The 17,003-nt window shown below is 41.9% G+C and overlaps 1 long non-coding RNA gene across 3 annotated transcripts in view; it reads right to left on the reverse strand.

Annotated features, from left to right (window-relative positions):
- Positions 1 to 17,003, reverse strand: part of LOC128895423 (uncharacterized) — a 125,283-nt gene that overhangs the window by 6,862 nt on the left and 101,418 nt on the right. For 2 of the 3 annotated variants that reach the window (XR_008461787.1, XR_008461786.1), the window contains exon 1: positions 261 to 4,497. The exons of the other annotated variant lie outside the window; for it this stretch is intronic. This is a non-coding gene — a long non-coding RNA (uncharacterized LOC128895423). Of the gene's footprint in view, positions 1 to 260; positions 4,498 to 17,003 lie in introns of those variants that run through there. 3 annotated transcript variants of the gene reach the window in all.

Below are 17,003 nucleotides of genomic sequence, written 5' to 3' on the forward strand. Positions count from 1 at the left end.
TGTATAACTACTCCTGTGAAGTCAATGTCGATTAGCGCGATTCCGTAATAAGCTCCGCGTATTCATTAAAACTGTCGATAAGATTATTACTCTAAATTGTTTAAGAGCGTAGTATACTTGTACACATATATACTGCATACACATTTGTATTCCAATCGTGTACGATTTATATACGAGCCGTCTGATATCGAAACGTGAATGGTACAAAAAAATGGAAAGAAAGACGTTTTAGACTTTCACGGTACGGTTTTGGTACTTACCGAGGCTTATGGAGCGAAGGACGTGTTTTTAGGGTAGAATACTATGCAGAGATCGCAAGTTGTCGAAGGGTGCCAAACTGAACAGCGCAGGATAGAAGTGGCAGACCAATGTTGGCGTGGGATGCAGCTTGGGTCTTGTTCACACTTTAACTACCGATTTAGAAATAGTCAAGTTCGAAGAAGAGTTTCTAAATTAACCGACCTATTCCCCGTTCGCATATAACGCACTCGTTGATTCAATCTTATTACTCGACGGACGGATTTCGAATGCGGAGATTTCTGACCTGCCTCACTCAGGTCATTCCCCTTCCTTCTGGAAAACCGTGACATTTATTGTTGCTCGCCGCTATGTTGTGATAGCGAAGCAAGGTACGGCAACCGTCGTGTTTACCCTAACAGTACAAAAACTGGAGAACGTCTAAGGAGATTCCAAGAAGCCGTAACTCGTTAAATTCAAAATAGAGATTAGTTCCCGTGCTATACAAAATTCTCAGAAACACGGTTACATTTTCAAAGCTTTGTCCTGTCGCGAGTACCAGCAGGCCTTGGATCCATCCAAAGGGTGTTCGCAAAAATATAATCAAAATTCATACTTTTATAGAAGTGAGAAATATATTCTACGGTTATATTTGTAATACTTCTATTTTTTAGTTCTCTATATTCGACTTTTTAAGTTTTAATTCGAGCTTTTATATTGTATTTCTAAGATTTTACCTCTTTAAATCTATTTCTATTGGAAATTTCCAGCGATAATATCGACGAATCGGTGCTATTGGTAAGTACTGAAAACGAATTAAAAATTTTTAAAAATTTAAGAAAGAGAGACAAATTTTTAATTTGTTTTCGTTACTTTTTAATAGCACTGGTTCGTCAATATTATCACTGGACAATAGAAATAGAATTTCCAATAGAAATAGATTAAAAAAATAAAAACTTAGAGATACTATATAAAAGGTCGAGTTTAAAAAATTTCAAGTCTATAGATAGATTTCTGGTACATGAAGTATCAAGGTACCTCAGCTCGTGCCATAATTCATTGGCTGCCAATCGAAGAGTTTATGTCAAAGTTCATCCATAATTATGCCATTTGACCCCTGAAGATGCTTGTTACGACGCTGGCGAAACATAGTATTTTATTCAAAAGAAGCCTCAGTTGGTATCAACTACGAATAAAAAGGTTTTATCCTAACGGAAAAGAAATCGAATTATCAAGAATGTTTAAAAGAATAGTAAGTAAACGGTCGGGACACGAGAAGCTGTTAACCTACGAACTAAGTTACGAAAATGTAAGAAACGTTGCCAGCGCATCTATACAATCGTCAATGAGCTTGAAGGACGATATACGTCACTATATTAAATATTTGTGGAATCGACAGTCGAACTAGATCCAGAGCCGACAAATATGCGCGTCAATTCAGAGATCAAATTAGATTAAATTGCCTCGTTCCTCTTCGCAAGGAATGAAGTAAGAGTATTTTATATAAAGATAGGGGAATTAAAATAAAAATAAACGGTTCGCGATTAACGAACTAATGCCATTTATGGGTATCTACTCGGTGGTTCAACAAAAATATAATACAAATCTGACAAGTATCCGAAACGAAAATTATTTTTTTCGACGAACAAATATGATTCGTTCTTCGTTCTTGCTCATAATGCATAATTCAGCCAAGTTTCAGAATTAATCATCACCTTTCCCGTGCAAAAATAAAAGATAACTGTTGTCAGAAGTGTACAGCTACTAACTTTCTAATCGCGTATATATACATATATCACGATTAGTGGCGTGCTGATAACCGCATTTATACGCTGCGTGTTTCGCTCCGCGTTCTATTCGATCAAGACTTACCAACGTCACGCTCCCTGAGAAACATTAACAACGATACGAAAGAACAATCAAAGCCGAGGAAATTAAGAAATAATTTTTGTAAGATGCATTTAGCGCACCTGTAGCGAACATAGAACAATATCACTGGCGAATACAACGCGGGGATACTAAATGTGATTGCTTGTTGTGCCCTGCACAAATCCTAATCGTACAATCAGTGGTCGATATACTGTATCGTATATACATATACATATATACAAATATACGTATAAATATAAATGTATATTTAAAAGAAATTGCTAATGTTTGCAAAACGATGACAAACTAATCTAACGAAATATCTTTTTAACCGAGGACACTCTCAGCGCATAGTGTGTGTCGAGTAATTGTAAGCCGACGTTTGTATGTTGTATATGTTATGTATATGTATATACATATTTGTAATATGCATACATTGCATACACATATAGATTAATGTTGGCTATGTAGGTATATACGTAGGTACGTTCCACATGTTCTGTGTCGCTGTGATTGGTACATAGACTTAGATAGCGTTGTACCTTAGAATTGTAATTAACGTTGAAGAAAGAGACAGGAACAGTCGTGCCGATAGCCTGAACGCGTTTCATCGTTTTCCAAACGCATAGTCAAGCGTACAAGTTAATCAGAAGTTTGCTTTTGAAAATAGTCGAGGAGTTTTTCAGAGATTAGAGGTGACCGCGTTCGTGATCTTCTAATTTGCGTTGAATTTTCAAGAGGACACGACACTGTAACTGGTTTCAAAATGAGTGTTGTGTTCACTTAAGGGATGAAGGGAATCCGAACTGTTTAGCGTTCTAATTTCGTTTCTGAACTCGATGCGAGTGGTGTTAGAGGAATGATAGATCTACTTGGAGCACTAGACCCATTTATTGATTTCTGGAACACAACTTTTTTCACTGGAGATAGAGGTAGGAAGGAGTTCCGCGTAGACTGAAGAATCGAAGGATCAGTCGTTGCTCGAGATACTGGCGAGGTTTTGTAATTAGTTGGTAATCGAATTGAACTCACGGTCAATTAAGGTGACACCACTTTAGTGCTCAAGGAGCTTAGAGGGATTATGTTTCACTACTGATTTTTCTACGCGAGCAATATCCATAGCTAAAGTGTGTACTGTAAGGGATAGTGAGCGTTGTTTTGAAGTCAATTTATTAAAAGATAAAATCATTGATTCTACTAATTAGAAGACGATTTAGTAATTTTAATCGTTTGTTTCTTCGTGACGATTGCTGTATGTATTACACAAGTATTTCAAAGATTTCTTTCGAACTTCTGGAATACCAGCGATGAAACTTTTTACGAAAATCGACCTCAAAACAACTCGGTAGATTCGACGCTTGCACTGCCTTTCCCATTCGTTGTTGTAATATTAAAAATAACTATCACAGGGCTCTGGCGCGGATGCTACAAAGAAGACAAAGATAACAAACGATGTCGTTGCATATATACGCATATATCGCTGTTAAATATCCGTTGATAATTAACAACAACAAATATGTATATGTATGGTAGCAAATTACGAAGAGGAAATTAAGTAAAATGAACTTGCTCTTGCTGGCCGAGAGTTGTAGCATGTCGATTAGTAGTGTATCTAAATATATAAAAGTATATCTATCCGCGTGGTTTCGCGTACAAAAACAAAGAATGAAGAAGAAGTTATGGGGGTTGAGACTTCGCAGCGTGTGTTGCACAACAGAATTTATAATATGAACGAATACATTCGCACTTTGTAACATTCTATCTTCCAAAACATTTCAACGTCGAGAAATACAGGCTGCGGCTGTTTTTCTTTCCCTACCCTTGTCTTCGCCATAACTTCTTCAGCTTTAACTTCACTAGACTATAAGAATGTTGAATGTTAATTGTTATTAATTGTTTGCGCATGGGATGTTTCTGAAGAGACGTTAAAGCGATTTAATTTTTTTCATGGAAAGCCTCCGCTTAAACATACTCGATTTTAATCTGTTTAAAATTGAGGAAGTTACGACGAAATAAAGATGGTGACTGGTCCCACTCAGTATTACGTGTAAATGGAAAAAAAAAAAAATGGAATTTGAATTTCATCGCGCATACCTATATATTCTTAAGACGGTAATTTCTGGAATAATTTGCTATGCAATAGGTGCGATTTGCGCGATGGTTTCAGGCTGATTAGTTTGACTCCTCATTGTGCTGTGAACTCATACATTTCACTGCAATTTTAAATATTTGTACGTTCCCGAAAGTATGTCCGTTCTGTCTAGTTAAGTATGAATATACTGTCTCTACACCATACTCTGATAGAATTTAAGGAACATTGTACTTTGCTTTAAAAAAAAAAAAAAAAAGGAATATATTTTTGCAGGTCGATTGCTAGACAAAAATCAACTAATAATTATATTAATAATTAATATAATTATTAATAGATGGCAATAAAAAGAACGAATTCTACGAGACATATCCGGGCATATCGTGGAAAAAAGACTTGGGAAAATCGATACGAAATGATACCCCTGTTAGGGAGGACCTGGAAGTATTACTTAATCGGTGATTCGATAGCAATCTGCAAAAATATATATTTCATTCTTAGGGGAATGGTGGGAGAAACGTGTGCTGTGAGTTCGGGAGCGCAACTCAGATCGGTACAAAGAACTATATTAAAAGAGAAAATATGTATGTGCTGTAAGAAAATATTATTATACGCAAGCAAAAACTATGTATGACGAATATTGATATATATTTATGGAAAATTCGTGTTGAAAAATAAATGATGTATTGACAGTATGGTCGTTCGAACTTTTCGTTATTCCTCTTATCGTTATTCTGATTCAAAATATATTCAAACGTAGCTTTTTAGACGGACATCCTGCATTCAGGACGTTCCGCCATCTACAATAAAATGTCCAAGTTTGTCGTAAGACAGCATCGATATTCGGTAACTATAGACAACTTTGTATAGAAACTTTTCTTTAGAAACATTAATTTTTGATTACTTTTAATATATAAATCAAAGCTACATGATTACAAGTTTAAATCGTTACTTGTTATGGTTAGCATGATGCAAAACTATGTAAAAAAATACAGAATATGCGATAATTGCGATGTCGATAAAGAAAATAGCATCTGTGGCGTCACCTAGCGTCTAAAAATGTAAACTATTTCTCGAGAAACTTGGGCGTTTTTCCGCCGATGGCGCTCACGTCAAAGTTCAGAATATTAGTTCGACTTGTTCACCGCTAGATGGCCCCGTGGGAAGATTTAAATTAATATCATTGAATATTAAACGACTCTACTTTAAATAAAACTATTTCTAAAATTCGTAAATTCATAACAAATTTGTAGAATGTCTATATTCCATATGACCTTTAAGATAAAGATAAAAAAACAAACTATTCTTTCTGTATCAAGACGTTACGAAGCGTATAATTTAACCGAACGAATACGAAACATGAAATTGTCTATATTTATATATCTCTAACACTTTAATACTTGGAAAATCGCAAACACCGGATTCGAATCGAAGGAAACCCAAGCCCGGCGTATCAATGTCACTCCGAGTCTCGTTAATCCTCTACGAAGCGGAAGAGCGGGAGCAAGGACTCCCAAGGAGCAACTGTCATTCTTTTAAAAACAGTATCACTTTAATCCGACGACGGTGATTACACACCGTTTTGCCTTCGTATTCGACATGACGTAGAGCTGAGTGTATCCAGGGTGGCTGTATAAAGGGTTCCTTTCATCGAGGAACGAGCGTGAAGTCCTTCGTGGGCCAGGATAATGGGGCGAAAATCCGGGCCGAACGATGCGAGAGATCGGATTTGTCGCGATTTGAAATCTATCCGCGTGAAATCTGTCTCAGTTCGCATGATCTAGAACGCATACGTCGCTGAGCCAAAAAGCGGCCGGGTGAAGCAAAGAAACAAGCATTAAAGCCAGAATAGTTTGTTTCTTTATTTTTTAAGGGTACATAATCTATTTTATATTGATCATTGCACCTATTGGTCCAGGCTTGCTTGTTACGATTCACCAGTCTTGCACAGTATCACATTTGCATTGTTTTACATCAATCCTAAACTTCTTAGATTGTATCCTTTACACGTCTCTTACGGCCTACTATAGCTCGGGTACCTCGGGTTCGCTTAGCCCGTGCTATAGCTAGAATTAAACATAGCTACAGCCCCTGAGGGTGAATAAGGAAGAATGGGAAGCTACAATTTCAGAACAGCCCGTGGAGAAATGACCAAATTTTAGAAACGATTCCAAAAATTCCATTTAAGGCACACTTATCGCTGATCGTGAAAACTTGCGCCATATTGTGAGCCACTGCTTCTGAACAGCGAGTGGAAAGAACAGAAAAGTGGCAGAGCGGCCAAAATACTCGCAGAGGAATCGCAACGAAAGAGGTAGAGAAGATCTTTAGATTTATTCGTGCCTGTTCGCTTCCCCGAAGCGAGATCGGTGGTTGATTTAGTGTGCGGTAAAGGCGCGGCGGAAAATGCGTCGGAACGGTGAAATAAATGTTCTTAAGGAGCGTGCCAATAAATAACGGTTTATTAACGTACTAATGCCTCGCGTGAAATTAACGGGAGTCGAGTCGCGACTCGACTCGACTCGACTCGACTCGACTCGGGATTTTGCGGAGCCAGGAGGCTTTTGGGGGGCGACGAGCGAAGCGAAACGAGGGCCCGCGAACTCCGAGTCTTAAATGAACCCAGCCGCACGCTGCGGTTCTAATTAAAACAAACACGATTATAAGTTTCAGCTTGAATTTATAATCGCGCTTGCCGCACGACCAACCCCGCGTCCCACCCCTCTGTCTTTTAACGAGTTCGTGCCGACAGAGAGCTTCGTTTTCTGCGACATCCAGTGCTCGTCGCTACCGATTCAGGCTTCGACTTCGGTAGAATTTCACTCCTGATTTGGCAAAAGTGAGGATGGTCGCAGAAATTCAAACTTGCGGAGCTAGGAGATTGTGGAATTTGTTTAAATTTCTTTTTCGTTTAAATAATAGCTAAGAGTCTTGAGGGGCCGGGACACCGTGGAATTTACTGGCTCACAGTGTTTTGATCACTTAATTTATCGCTGATCTTTGTTTCACCCAAAACGTGTTCTTCTCTGTCTTGCATCGAGTATCGTTCGCTCCTGCTTCGACCAGTCTTTCCCATCTTCGCGAGAACAAATATTTTGCTCGCATATATTGTACCGCGAGTCAACCAGCGCTCATAGTTTACAAATACGAGTGCACTCAATTGGAACGAGTCCCAGAATCGCGGAAGGGCTCGCGATGCAATAATGTCGGGTGTAGAAAATTCCTGGTCGACCAATTAACCAAGATATTTATCCGCACGCGATAGGCCACCATTGCAGCGACGACTCAATTACGCGAGCTCTCTATCGCCGACGCAAATATAACTGCAATTTCATAGCGCCTAACGCTTGTATTTCTTGCGTCGGAGCCCGATAAATTTTCCATCGTGGGTTCGAAACATCCGGTGGCATCGAGTGGTCGGAAACATTGCAACAGGGTTGAGTAATCCGAAATGGGAACGGTCGAAGCAAGCTTGAAATTTTTATATATAAATAATATATGTATAAAACTTCGTATACTCGCTAATTTAATATGCGAGATAGCCTCAAATTAACCGGAATGTATTTCTTTCCAGCATGCGCAACCAATGTGTATTCCAAAATGAATAAAAGATATGCATATTTCTTCGATATCTTGTCGATAAATACTCCTTTAATATATATCTTCGATGAAAGATATATCTTCATAATATGCCAAATGAAGGGAATCTGACTTTATAACGATGATCTTACTCAAACCCCTTGACCTAGACGTTACCTCCCGATTGGTCGGCCAATAGTAAACAGGAATGTAGGAAGTCCGAACGAAGTCGACTATATCAAGTGCTTTGACACCTAAATTTCAGATTTTTGGAGTTAATCAATTTGTGCAGTGAACGGTTAATACGAAATATTTATCTAGATAAGAGTTACCTCCTTCTTCGATCTGATTTCTTTAGTCCCCGAGATCGCAGTCAAAGAAAATTATCCTACGCTGGTGAATTACAATATTTTTATAAGGTCTAATGGACGGAGAATGCGGTCTGGATATCAGCGAAGCTGCTACCGAGGCCAGGAACGATCCTACGATTATATCGATGTTTAGGCACCCGCTGGGTGATCCGCCTAATCCGGATTTAGACTCGCTTGCATGCAGTAAGGGTCCTCGGTGCACTTGGCTGCATCCACGTGTGTATCTTCTCCTCCAATCGCGTGTCCCGATGAATCCTCGACGAACATTTTATTCGAATAGCGCGTTACTCTCTTTCCACGCGGTACTTTCGACAAATTTTTATTTCACTCAATCGTAACCACTGACACAATCGTAATCACTATATAATCACTAACCACCAGAAAAATCCACCTCACGAAAGCGATGTTCGACAATTTTAATATTATTTCATCCATTTGCGAACAAGAAACATCCGCGAGGCGCGCCTTCATAAAAACGCGGCGCGTTTTAATTACAAACTTATTATCGTCGGACGAACTTCGTCCGCGTATAGATCACGCGAAATGAACAACACCGGTAACGCGGTTTATTAATTTATCGTTGCGAGCTCGCCCGCACGCTCGGGACGAAAAACGCCGGAAGGAAAGTTGCTCCTTTTAATTATTCGTTAATTAAAAATCCAACGTTTCAGCCGACTGCCGAGTTCCACGGGATTAAGCGTCGCTTCCCCGTTTCCCTCCCTACCTAAGCGTCATACCACCGACTCTTCGTGGGTCTACTCTTTCCCTTTGTGCGGACACTTCATTTCGCACGACGCGAATTTGGCTAATCGGTTTAAGAGGCTCCCGACGGATAAACCGAATTAAGGTGTCGAACATCTGTTCCTTAGACTTGATTGTCGGCTTTTCTTCATGTACGAGCTTCGAGAGGCTCACAAGATAATGATATTTAGCAGTTGTATGGCAATAATAGTGGTTACCGTTTGAGTAAAGATAGGAAGCTTCCGGAAAGCTTTATGCGAACGAATACAACCGTTTTTTTACAATAAAAACATAAAGCAATATACAAGCACGTGGCTGCAAAAGCTTCATTTTCAGAGAAGTTTTTCTTTTCCGTGGCTCCGAGCAGATTACATTTTGTTCTATCTCTTTTGTTTTTATTTCGTTTATTATCCTTTTATATCCTATTATCCTCCTTATGTCCTCACATCTATTCGATATAACCTCAACAATAATAATTTAAGCTGGTGACTCACAGCAACGAAAATTCAATTACATATCGCGACCTTTCATAGAATAATTCCAGCAAATTGCGCGAAAGGGTTGCAAAGCAACGCTCGCGATCCCGTCGATGCGACAATTAGACGACGAGGAGACGTTCGTTGCGGTTCGATTTTATTTAATGGCCTCGCCCCCGCGCGCAAAGGCTAATTGTTTCGACCTCAATGGCCGTCGTAACGAGTTTCGTTACAATCCACCTAATTCCCGACATCTAGATAAGGCTGTTATGCAGGATGATCGAGTTTGCCGGGGGTGTACTCGATTACTAGTCAATTGGCGCGATCACTTTATCCAGCCCTGCGCTCTTCGCTTGATACGCCTGAGGGGTGATTTCTCCGGGACATGGGGAACGAAGGAACCCGCATGTCGGTTCACGAAGTTTTCGTTATGAGAAAACTCTGTTTTGGAAACAGAATTATCGAACGGCCACGATTAAGCTGGTTATGAATTATTCAATGTTTTTTTTTTTTTATTTTACGACCAACAATGGGTAGGCAATTGAGAAATCACGGGGTTAGCGAGAGTGTTCTTATAGACTAAGTACGCGTTATTCGCGAGCGAACCCGAGATATACTGTTGAAAATTTCGTGACAAATTTCGCTGCAAGTAATAGGTGACACGAGTCGATAAATATAAACTCTGAGAATTTATAATATTATAATTGTTATTATAATTGTAACTTTCCTCTATTCAAACGCAAAACGTTTGTCGAGATCGAATAACTCATTCAACTTTAGTCAAGCATACTGACATTTAACCAATGGAATTTTATATAGCAGAACATCAAATTTTCGTCTGCGTAGACGCAATATTATTTGAAAATTATCCCATTCGAACAGACTTGTCTCGATATTTTTAATTTTCCTAATCCAATTAGATTTAGAATGTATCTTCGAGGAAGCCAAGCGTAATCGTCCGCAATCTCCTCCTCGATTTTCTCCAAGAATGACTGTCACGTAACGAGGTCTTGAGAATTACGCGCGATTTCTTCGGCTAGTTAACGGCTTCGACGTCCCTGGCCTCCGTTTTCACCGTGGAATCACCGTGATTTCTCCTTTGGAGTAATTTTCCGCCTCGCGTTATGTCCGGCCATTTCACGGAGAAACGAGGAGACACCGTTTCGCCTCGTTTGCCTTCATTGTTTTTCCATGACGCACCTGAAGGCCTACGCTTCGCACGGCAATCAGCCCCAGCAAAGGAAAACAACAAATCAAAATTCTCAAACGACAAAGAAAATTCTGTACGAGAAATGATTTATTTTTGGAACCCTCAACTAAATCGTCTACTAATTTCATAAAAATGAAAAAAGAAAATGATTTTCTAGTTGAATACTTGTACAGTAAATTAATGTACTTCGATGTAAATACAATTTTGTTATCGCTTTAATAAAAATTCTTGAAAAATCTTGAAAATTCAGGTAGGCAAAGTGGTGTAACCTCTTAACAAAGTATCAATAAGAAATCCCCGAAGTAGCATAATTCGAAATTAATGCTGGGTCCCCGTGGATTGTTTCGCCACAATAATATACGATGGAACGATAAATTAAGAGCGTATCGATGCACGGGTGCGAGGCAAGGGTCAGCCTTAAAACAAACGTGTAATTTACCAGTGGCTAACCAGCTTCACCGAGGGCCATCCTCCGTAACTATAATACCTCGAAAGGTAATGGGTCGAGAGCGAAGGAGGCTTCGAGGATTATCATGGGTTATACTTTAGTAGGCGGAGAGGACTCCCGTTTAAGCAGTAATTAAGCCACGCCACGCCCTCGGTCACGCTTCTTCTAACCCGCGAAACTGGTCGGGACCTCCACTCGTAAATTATCAGGAAACTCGAAACTCGAGCGTCGAATCGACTCTGTCCGCAATTCGATTTCAGGAAATGCTATATTCTGTTTTAAAAAGCCCGAATTTTGTCCGGTACCTAATACAATTCTCATTTTATGTCATTTCTGAATTTTTCAGTTATCTCCCTGTCCATACAGTTGCAACTACCAGGTGTGATACGAGCCGTTCATCGCACAAATCGATTAACTCCATAAAACAAAATGTTGAGAAATCTGGTGAAATAATGTACATTGATTTTAAAAATCCCTTTATAATATAAATTCAAAGAAATATTGTAGAATATATTAATACAGATGTAGCTTTCATCTAACGGTACATAAAATGAATAAGAAAGGATAGCCAAAAAATAATCGTCGGTAATGTTACAATTTTTATGTGACCGATGGTTAATCGATTTGTGCGAATACTCTCGGAGCAGCAATCACACATTTTGCCTAGCAAGAAGAAAGATAAATAATAAAACGTACATACAACGATCAAAACAGAACGATGACGGTTCCACTGCAATAGGCGCGAAACAGGGTTCCCCGAAACTGTACCACGGGGCCCCCGAGTCCGTCGCTAATAAATTTATAATTCATTCAACGCGCAGACCAACAAATTACGCGCGTCAACACAGAAGGCGCCCGTAGAAGGCAGAAGAAGCTGGAAGAGACGGCCGAGGGTGGAGGATGGCGGTTTGGTTCGATCGCATAAATCTCACGTATTCGGCGGCGTGGCACGCCGTGACGGCCTCTAACGATATATTCTGATATAATTAAAACAATAAATAAGATGGCGTCCCACCGCGAGCACCAGGGGTCGAACTCTAGCTACGTCTCTGCCTCCCATCGCAACCCCGACTCTATCTTCCTCTTTCTGCCACTCGTTTCTCGGTCGTGCTTTCCAGAAATTACTTTTACGCTCGTATCGTCTCCCGCCAGTCGCTCGCTTCCGGTCTAACCAGGGCATCTTGGATTTGTCCAGAAGTGTCGAGCACTACTCATCCAAAAACCCTGGTGAACCAAGTATAGTGACGCATCGTCGGGAGACAAGGTATGCCGAGCAGTTCCGATGATAAAGTTTTGCCTTGGGCGCAAGATTGAATACAGACGTATATTTTGATAATAAAAAGTGATATTAATATAAAAAAAAAAAAGAAATGATGTTCTACCGTAGTCCAAAACCATTGAAAGAAACAAGAGGAACAATTCCAAACAATTCCAAACGTAACAGATCAACGAGTGGAGTAGCGAGTTTCAACCCCTTGAACGGTCGATGCTTCTTTCTCCCTTCCACCCGCTTCCTATTATTTTTCCAAGGGATCTAGGCGGCGTCTGGACGCGCGTCCGCTGGTATGTCTGGTATTTTCGTTGGGCATCGTCGACCACAGAGAAACAGTTGTCCTCCTACCATGTCGGCTTGTAATACACGCGATCACCGAGCGGCCTGTCTTTGCTGTCGCGGCGTTTCTTCGCCTGGAACAGATCGTCTCTGAAGCGGAAGGTCTTGGAAGGGAGATCCTCTGATCGGGAAATTGTCGGATCGATGGCGGATTCCCGATGGAAAAAGGTTGGACGATACTTTACCAGTTTGGTACACGCGACCGTGGAGATTCCTATCTTGGGCTTGATAAATTACTGTCCCTACTCGTCCTCCCTCCCACTCCTCGTGCGAGTTCTCTTGATTCAAGAGTTCCTCTCCGATGTCCAGGCGCCGCCGAGCACCCGGTATCACCTTAATATTAATTTACCCCTCCATTGTCCAGTTTTATTACTCGCATATCTTACGGGTTGTTGGTTTTGTTGCGTTCGTTCCGTCGACTTGGCTCTCCGAATGTTCCTCGGGCCTTTCTTTCTATAGCACGGTTTTGTTCCTGGGTTTCGGGGATGTTCCGTTTTTGAACGCCGAGAATGGATGAGGACCTGGGTGCTGGGACATCGAAAGAATTTCGTGCCCGGTGTGCTACACTCGTTTTTTCCTGCGACTACTTGTTCCTTTGGAACTGACGACCCAGTTACGAACTATGAATTAGTGTTCGCTGTACGGAGGATTCCTTCGAGCGTGATCAAACTTTTTGTTTCGAGATCGTGAAATTATAATTTTACAAATTTCGATCCCTTTGTTACCATTATCATTGTTTACTCGTGTTCCTGCCTTGGGTATTGTGACCATATTAGCATTAGGTTTACGGAGATTTTTCGAAGATGATTTTTATTGACACGTTGATCGCCACATCACCCATATACGAGCGTGTGCTTTTCATTGAAGAACTGAGAAAATTAATTTCGAAACTGTTAAAGAAAACGAATTTGAATAACATACTTGAACTTCTAAACCTAGCGTTGATGAAGTTTTTAAACGGCAAAAATTTCACCGAGAAACTTGGAAATAACACGTCGACATAGAAAAATTGCAGGATCACCTTGGAACTTCTCGAGAAAAGTCTGAAGGGTCATGATGGGACGTTCGTGGTAGAAAATCTGCATCGCTACGATTCATAAATCACTTCGCGAAGGACCCCGCAACGGAGCAACATCGACAGTTGGCTACCTGTTGCTGAATCCCCGGGCGAATCTCTACTTTTCATCGGATGCAAAACGAGGGAGGCAGCGAAGGAGGAAGAGTCTCGGCCACGCCTCTGCACGGAACACGCTCGACGACAAATTTTTTCGTTCCTCGGACAATCCGTGCACAAATTGCGCCGATTGTGCGCAGAGTCTCTCGAGTAAACGTTAAACTCGTTACCGGTTCCTCGACGACGGGGAGGAATGTCGTTCGATTGTCGACCACGCCCGCGAACTGGTCCGTTGGAGTTTCGAAAATTCTCGAGAGGGTTGCGTTACTTATTCACGGACCACCCCCTTGGGGCTCGTAAAGATATCGGACCTCGATTGTGCGTCGGTTGAATTCCGGCGTGTCATCGTGGTTTTGGGTAATTAACCCTTTTGGCGAGGATCTGTTAGACGTAGTAGACGCCCACAAAGCAGGGGAATGAAACATTCTTACTAATTGTAATAATTGTAGTACTGGAACCACGTTGCAGTAGCATTCTGTGGTTGTATGAATTGTGGTTCTCTCGGTGAATTTTACAGGAGAAGAACAAGAAACGGTGGAGCTCGCAATAGTCACGCGACAGGGAGAATGAACGAACGGAGAAAAACGTAAATAGTGACGGAGGATGAATAATATACCCGAAAGGGGGAAGTTTAAATTTAAAATATTTATGTATATACTTTTTGTCGCTTTTACATGTTACATTCTTATCACTTTATATTCTCTGGGATGCCAGTAGCACGGTGAGGTCCAGAGTGTCTACAAAGAGCTCAGGTACGTCGGGTTCGCCAAGCCCGTACTGCAGCTGTACTTGGACACAAAGCATAGCTACAGCCCCTGAGGGTTCGCTTACACTTTCTCGTACAATTTCGTACATATTTCGTAAAACCTAACCAAGTATCGCGTCCCCAAGAATAGGAAGTCAAACGCGAATAAGGACAACGCGAATCGTAGTGTGAGGAACTGGTCGTGTAGGAAAAGTGGCCGATTGTAGATTCAATATCCTGCACTAATTGTACGATTTTGCCTGTCAACGATGTTCGTTGTACACGTTTTCTTCCGGCGGAAAAACCGTCCTGCCATCGGTGCGAGACGTTTTAATCAACCACGTGCGAGTACGGTACTCGAAGGCGCGCAAAAAGCGTCCCAGGAAGGTCTGTTATGCAGGATCTCTTTGAAAGCGACGCCGACAAAAGGTAATACGCAGTTATTAGGCGCTGCGCGTTGCGAACGTCTGTTTTGCACCCCGTAAGCTGAAGAGTGGCACGGGATCAACGAAGACGAGAGGAGGGAAACGGTAGCAGTAGGAGGCAGCGAATGGAAGATCGAGAAGGGGTGAACGTAAAGGATGGTGTCCCATGGTGTGTGGCATTGGTGTCCCCAAGGGATTTTCAGCACGATGGGGCCACCACCACGTCTTAACATGTATATCGTGGAATTTAATATAGTCAGCTCGGTCAAAAGGTAGTCGCCAAAAGAGAAATACGCGGGTCCAACAAAAGCTACCGACGAATTCTTCGGGCTGGAGGGGAGAACGGCATTGCCGTCAGGGAAGCAATGTTATCGTTTCCCTATTCACGATGACGCTGTTGAGAATTCGCGGGGTTTGTTCTGTTCGTGACCGGTCGAAAATGCGCTAGAAAGCAGGAGATCGACTATCATTTTGCCACACGCGACATATCGTAATATACACGCTTTTAGTCCAAGTGGATTAATTGTTTGCCAAACATTATCGTTCTTTCGTCCGAAGAAAAAAAACCATACGAGCAACGAGAAGGGTCGAAGGAAAGTCCTCGAACGAGCACGCGCGCAGAAGTACGTTGGAGTGGCGAAAACAGTCGTTGAGATCTCGACGTCCCGGAGTCGGTGCAAGGAGTCGGTCTCTCCGCGGGCAGGCTCGCGCACGACAATGAATGAAAGAACGAATCACGAGTGAAAGACTCTTTAGAAGGGGGGACTGTCCCCTCGACTCCTCATCAATACGACTACGAGCAATTTCGTAAAAGTCGGCTCGTCGTCGGCCGGGCCCCATTCCGCGACTCTTAAAAGGTCTTTCTTCCGATTGTTCCCGGCTGGAACAAACGAAGGCACCTGCGCGAGGCATCGAATTACTCCCCTTTTTGCGCGTCCCGGGCCTAGAAGTCGAACACCTGAGAAAATGTTCGCTGGGGGCACGCTGGACCGAACCAGCCCTCCCCTATCGCGTCTTCGCCGCGGCATTGTGACGCTCGTATGAGAACGGAAGTGCAAATTATAGGCTCCGCGACAGAGATTTTTCTCACGATCCAACGACGCCGCGGGACAGCTACGCGTTGCCTGTTGTTGCCTCGTCGTCACGAGGAAAGAGAAAAGGCCGACGGATGAATGGAACTGCACCGCGTTTAAGAGCGAATATTCGGACGCGGGATGATTTCTGTCGACGGCGACGACGGTTAACAAGTACGGGGCCAGGAAACGGTTGGAGATCGCGAGGAGCGATTCAGCTCGTCACCGTTGGACGTTAAGAAACCGACGAACGCACGTGAACGGAATCAAAGGTGATCCAGGGTACCATTAAAAGAGCGTATTAAGAAGCCTCGAGGCTGGGAGGTTCGAGTTTTTGTCCATCGGTCTAAGTGACGAGTCGATCTCCGCTGGAGTGTCACATGAGCATGGTATTAATTGAGTTTTCGAGTTTCTTATCTACCGCATACATGTCGCCATGGAGTAAGCTTTCTTTGAAGCAATAATTTTTTTAGGGGGTTTAGATCGTGAATTTGTTCATATTTTTGAGAAGGTACTGAGCGCTTCGGGGTTTGAAATTCAAGGTTTTATATACGAGAGCGATAAAATTCTTGTTTGTTCGAGGCGTGAAAGATGATCTCACGTGCGAGACGCAGCAGGTGTAAAACAGTAGCGGTAAACACGGCCGTTTCCACCTGTGGATACGAAAAGATTCGTGACGATTTCTTGGGTTACTTCAACATTCCTTACATATTATCACGTGTCGGATACGATCGCGAAAGGGAACAATTATTTACGATGAAGTATTTATACCCTGACTGGTGCTCGAATGAACAACACTTCGCTCCTTTGATTTCCATTGTCCTAAAGCTCTGCGAGACCAATTTCTATTGAAATTTAGTAAAGCAGCTGCCCTTTATCGTACTTTGAGTGTTCTCGTTCACTGTACGATATTTGCAAAAATATTTTTGATGAGTTTGCAGATGAAAAATGCTG

Source organism: Hylaeus anthracinus, unplaced genomic scaffold (genome assembly GCF_026225885.1).
Source record: "Hylaeus anthracinus isolate JK02 unplaced genomic scaffold, UHH_iyHylAnth1.0_haploid 5, whole genome shotgun sequence".
Taxonomy (NCBI): domain Eukaryota; kingdom Metazoa; phylum Arthropoda; class Insecta; order Hymenoptera; family Colletidae; genus Hylaeus; species Hylaeus anthracinus.